The following is a 5,741-nucleotide window of genomic DNA, read 5'->3' as shown; positions in this document are numbered from 1 at the left end:
CACCTTCTCCCACCCTCTCCCATCCTCCCCCACCCTCCCCCATCCTCTCCCAGCCTCTCCCACCCTCTCCCAATCTTGGCTTTGGGGCAGGGGAAGGCTAGGGAGAGAGTAACTGTCATCACAAACGCTGTATCCTCAGCAACGTGACTCCCTCCTGCTCCTCAGTGCCTTCCTCACATCAGCGTGGTGGGTGGCAGCTAATCAAGGTGGGGCCTTTTCTGCCAACTCTTACTGGTCTCCGAGGAGGTGCCTGCTGCCTAATATTGGTGGCCTTGTTTAAAGAAGGAGGACTCAGTGACGCTTCTCCATCAGCTTTGGGCCTAGTTGCCAATTCTGTGTGACAGCACAGTCTTCATCAGTGCCTGTGAAATCACTATTGTTAGTTACTCGCACGATCATTAACCACATCAGCCAGATCATATCATTATTAAAACTGTCGTGGTCACCCTCCCTGCCACCCTCACGGTTACCATGGTTCCATACCCACTGGCCGCCTTCACCATGATTCCCACTGCAAACACCAGGGCCTTCTCCAACCATTGTGACCAGATCGGTGATCGCTGCCCGATGTGAGCCGCTCTAACTAATGGGCCACAACAAGGGCTCTCACAAATGCCCAAATGCAATAGGAGAGCATTCCTCATTTGTGTAATTGCTCAAAGCACGTGCTCTTGGTGGGCTGGCTTCCTCCACCGTGACTTAGTGCTCAGCCTCTGCCGTCTTCTAGCGCCTCACTGTTGTCCGCATGCGGCCAAAGGGGGTTAGGAGGGTGTGGGTGGTCCCACCTACACCTGCTTCTTAAAGTCTTGGGCTGGAAGTGCACACATCATTTCTGCTCACATTCCAGTGGCCCTTAGAACATAGTCATTGGCCATGCCTAAAAGCGAGGGGACGTGAGATGTGCAGTGTAGCTGCAAAGTAAAACAGTTTTTGAACACGTGGTAGCAGTGTCTGCCAGGCCATCCGACAAGCAATTCAGGTCCTCTGCTCTCAGCCTGTGCTAGACCCTCCCTGTACAACACCAGGTGAGTATAAGGTTGCTATGAGCAAAGGTCTTACGAACCAAGTAAATAGCAATACAAAGCAACATCCTTTGGGCTTGATTCTTATCTTGTGGTTGGTATTGTGGTAGCTCAGAGTGCTGAGAGGTTAGGAGGAGCCTTGGAGGACGGGTAGAATTTCTGTGGCTGAGGAAAAGTGGGGTCTGAGGTGTGGAGATGCTTTTTGCAGAAGAGTGGCCTGGGCATAGGCCGGAACAGACTCAGCCTGAGCAGAGAGGAGACTGGCCGGATGGAGGGGGTGAGCACTGGGGAACGAGTAAGAATGAGCTTTGAGCAATTGCATGGAGTTAGGATGGTGAGGTCTCTGTTTTTTTTACTCTTTCAGGCCCCTTTACATGTATATTAAAGTTCTTGGGCCGCAAGCAACAGAGAGCTAGCCTGTCTGAAGGAAACGGGCAGGATCGCAAGCGCGTGGGGCGGGCAATGCGTGTGCTGCGGAGGCAGAAGAGGACGGAGGGCCGGCTCCTAGGTTTTGGCATCTGGTGGTGGTAAGCCCTGGGCAGCCGGGGACAAGTCCCAGCCTCTGTATTACCCTTTCAACACGCATATTCTAGGGGAGAGCCCTGTGTCGCCCCAAGGGTCAGGCGTCCTCTGGGTCAGTGTGCCTGGTTGGGGTGCTTTATCTCAGTACCCTGCCCTCGCCATTGCAGGAAGTGTGTCTATGGTTAGTGTAGGCAGTTAGATAGTAATGAGGAAGGGCGCAAAAGGAATCAGACCGTATTCAGCCGAATGAACGAGGGAGCGGAATCAGACCATAAGCCTGCTGGCTTCACTAGGAGGTACAGCTTCACACTCTCCCCAGGGAACCACCAGCCCGTTCCTCACAGATTACTGGGGGGAGGAACGAAAAATAAAGGCAACGCCTCTGCTGGGCACATGCGCAGTAGAAGCCACGATGGGACCATAGAGACCTGTCTGAGTAGCCTGGGCAAAGGATGGGATTGGACAGGGGACACAACACCCCTGAAGGTCTAGGAAAGAGATGGCTAGGCGAGGCTCCAGCGCCAGCCCGTGGAAGCTTGGGAAGTTGACTGGTTGGTTTGAAGAAGCAGCTGGTCCCTCCCGAGCCTGAGAATATAATCCCAGTGCTGGGTCCGAGCCCCTCTGCTGGGGAAGGGACCTCTTTGGATACTGGGAACTGGAAAAAGACAAGAGCAGCCAGAGGCAGATGGGACATGCTTTCATGCAGTCAAAGCAGCCATTGCACACACAGCAGCCAGCCAAGCAGCAGCCCCCACCGCTATTCAGCGACATATTTTATACTAAAGCAGACCAGACAGGCTTCCTGCCAGGTAGGGACATCCGTGTTACACAGGATAGAGGTGACCCGCGTAGTGCGTGCAGTAACACCGCTGTGTCATGGCCTTTGCACATGCGTGTGGCACGTGGGCCTTTAACACACGGCACACCCAGCCTAACAAAGGTGCTCTCTGGCTGGTTGGTAGCACATGCTGGCCCTGTTTGCTCACCAGCTGTCTCCCCAGAGCAGCCATGTGGCCCTCGCAGCCCGGGCCCCCTGCGGACCTGGGCTCCCAGTGAGGGCCTGACAGCCACAGCCAGGAGCAGACCCAGCCAGCGGGTGGGACAAGCAGGGCTAAACCTCGCACAGACCAGGCTTTGTCCTGGGCCTGACGGAGACCAGGCTGGCTTCTTCCCCAGGGGCCGGATGGAGGTGAGAGCCCGGAGCTGAACCGGAGACAGCCTCTGTGTTTGCCACCACCAGGCCTCAGCCTGCACAAGTGGGCCCTGGAGCGCTTTCCTGGGACTCCATGAAAGGACGCTGTTCCCGGCACCCGGTGCGGGTGGCGTCAGAGCCGTGGAGAGAAAGGACGCACCTGCTTGGAGGGGAGCGGCTCCTGCGGGCAAGGCCCAGTCCTCTCTGCTGGCTTGGTGGCGCAGGCAGGCTCTAGCTTCTGAGCCTGTTTTCTCACCTATGAAACGGGAAAAAGTAAGAACCATGGCGTTGGGGTGGGGGGGTCGGGGGGGAGGGAAGGCTCACACCCGAGAGGAGGAGAACGAGGGGGCGGGCTCCCAGGCTTGCGTTTCCTCCTGCTCCTGGGGTCTGGTGCGAGGCAGGGCCTCTGAGGAGGGTCTCCGCGAAGGCGTCCCCTGGAGAGCGGTGTCCCCACCGCTGCCTGCTGGCCCAGCAGCAGGGGTGAAGGGGCACTCGGGCCCGCTCTGCGGGGTGCTGCCGTGTCTATCGTAGCTTTGGTAGCTTCGGGGCTGTGAGCCTTGATGGAGCTGGAAATGTTAATTTCAATTAAGAGCCCTCGTTTGCTCTTGCTCACATTACATTCTAATTAAATCTCAGTGAAATGCGGCACATTGAGGGGGAGGGCAGGGAGGTCAGGCGGCTCCCCCTCCTCTAGATGTGAGTCTTCCCTCCCCCCACCCTGGTCTCAGTCCTCCCACCTGGGCCTCTTGCAGGACCGTGTGGGCCAGTGTCCTCCTGAGGGGGCCCAGCAGGTGTCCTGCGGCCATGATGGCTGCACAAGCACAGGAACACTGCTCAGGGGGCCCCTGCCCTCCAGGGCCTGGCCGAGGGAAGCCGGACACAGAGCCGGAGTGGAGAGGGGACATCCTGCTGACCGCTGGTCTGGGGACTGCTGGCTCTCCCTTCCACCTCCCTGAGCTCGACCCTGGGAGCCTCCTGACCTTGCTCGCCCCTCCCTGGGGTCACAGGTCATGGCACAGGCTCTGCCTCCTGGCAAAGGTGACTCGTCAGGAGACACTGTTGTGCCGAGGGGTGAGGATAAGTAGGACCCGCTCTGGAGATGCCTCTGCTCTCTTTTCCACAATATGAACCGGAAGCCACTGCCGGGCATCTCCGCCGTCACCGCCAGCTCGGCCAGGGAGAGCGGTGGGGCACTCCTGGGCGGGGGAAAGGCTGCGTTCACCGGGCAGCACAGTGGTGTGCCAGGGGAAGCGCTGCTTCAGTGCTGATCAAGGAGGGAAGGAAAGAGATCAGCGGAAAGATTCAGGTGAGGGAGGCGAGAGCGAGCCCTCGTGAATGGGCCAAGTAGGGTGAAGAGATGGAAGGGCGGGAGCTTGGACCCACACAGCCCTGACTGCAACTCCTAGTGAGTAGCAGCTGGTGACTTTAGCAAGACTCAGGCCCATTTCGATCCCTTTTTTCTTAATGTATAAAGTGTGAAGGTGGTCCCCACCTTGTGGGGTTGTCAGCATTAAAGCTTTTGTAAAGCAGTGACTGCTCTGTAGATGCTGTTATTGTTAACCTGCTGTTATTGTGAACCTGATGGGTCCAGGCAAAAGGCTTACAAGCGAGGCCTCCGTCTTCAGCCAGCCTTTGGTGTAGGGTAGCTGGGTGGGCAGCTGGGAAAGATTAAATCTCTAAATTTTGCAGTCAACAGAGAGAAAAAGCACTTTTTAAAAATTCAGAGAGAAGTGAAAATAGGGACACAAACAGAGGTCTGTACACGCGCACTCACAGCGGCACTGCTCTGTACACGGGTGCGCACAGAGGCACTGCTCTGTACACGTGCACTCACAGAGGCACTGCTCTGTACACGCGCGCTCACAGCGGCACTGCTCTGTACACACACGCTCACAGCAGCACTGCTCTGTACACGCACGCTCACAGCAGCACTGCTCTGTACACACACGCTCACAGCAGCACTGCTCTGTACACGCACGCTCACAGCAGCACTGCTCTGTACACACACGCTCACAGCAGCACTGCTCTGTACACGCACGCTCACAGCAGCACTGCTCTGTACACACACGCTCACAGCAGCACTGCTCTGTACACGCACGCTCACAGCAGCACTGCTCTGTACACACACGCTCACAGCAGCACTGCTCTGTACACGCACGCTCACAGCAGCACTGCTCTGTACACACACGCTCACAGCAGCACTGCTCTGTACACGCACGCTCACAGCAGCACTGCTCTGTACACACACGCTCACAGCAGCACTGCTCTGTACACGCACGCTCACAGCAGCACTGCTCTGTACACACACGCTCACAGCAGCACTGCTCTGTACACGCACGCTCACAGCAGCACTGCTCTGTACACACACGCTCACAGCAGCACTGCTCTGTACACGCACGCTCACAGCAGCACTGCTCTGTACACACACGCTCACAGCAGCACTGCTCTGTACACGCACGCTCACAGCAGCACTGCTCTGTACACACACGCTCACAGCAGCACTGCTCTGTACACGCACGCTCACAGCAGCACTGCTCTGTACACACACGCTCACAGCAGCACTGCTCTGTACACGCACGCTCACAGCAGCACTGCTCTGTACACACACGCTCACAGCAGCACTGCTCTGTACACGCACGCTCACAGCAGCACTGCTCTGTACACACACGCTCACAGCAGCACTGCTCTGTACACGCACGCTCACAGCAGCACTGCTCTGTACACACACGCTCACAGCAGCACTGCTCTGTACACGCACGCTCACAGCAGCACTGCTCTGTACACACACGCTCACAGCAGCACTGCTCTGTACACGCACGCTCACAGCAGCACTGCTCTGTACACACACGCTCACAGCAGCACTGCTCTGTACACGCACGCTCACAGCAGCACTGCTCTGTACACACACGCTCACAGCAGCACTGCTCTGTACACGCACGCTCACAGCAGCACTGCTCTGTACACACACGCTCACAGCAGCACTGCTCTGTACACGCACGCTCACA

This window comes from Myotis davidii, unplaced genomic scaffold (assembly GCF_000327345.1).
Source record: "Myotis davidii unplaced genomic scaffold, ASM32734v1 scaffold249, whole genome shotgun sequence".
Taxonomy (NCBI): domain Eukaryota; kingdom Metazoa; phylum Chordata; class Mammalia; order Chiroptera; family Vespertilionidae; genus Myotis; species Myotis davidii.
Note: the sequence above shows the minus strand (reverse complement) of the source record.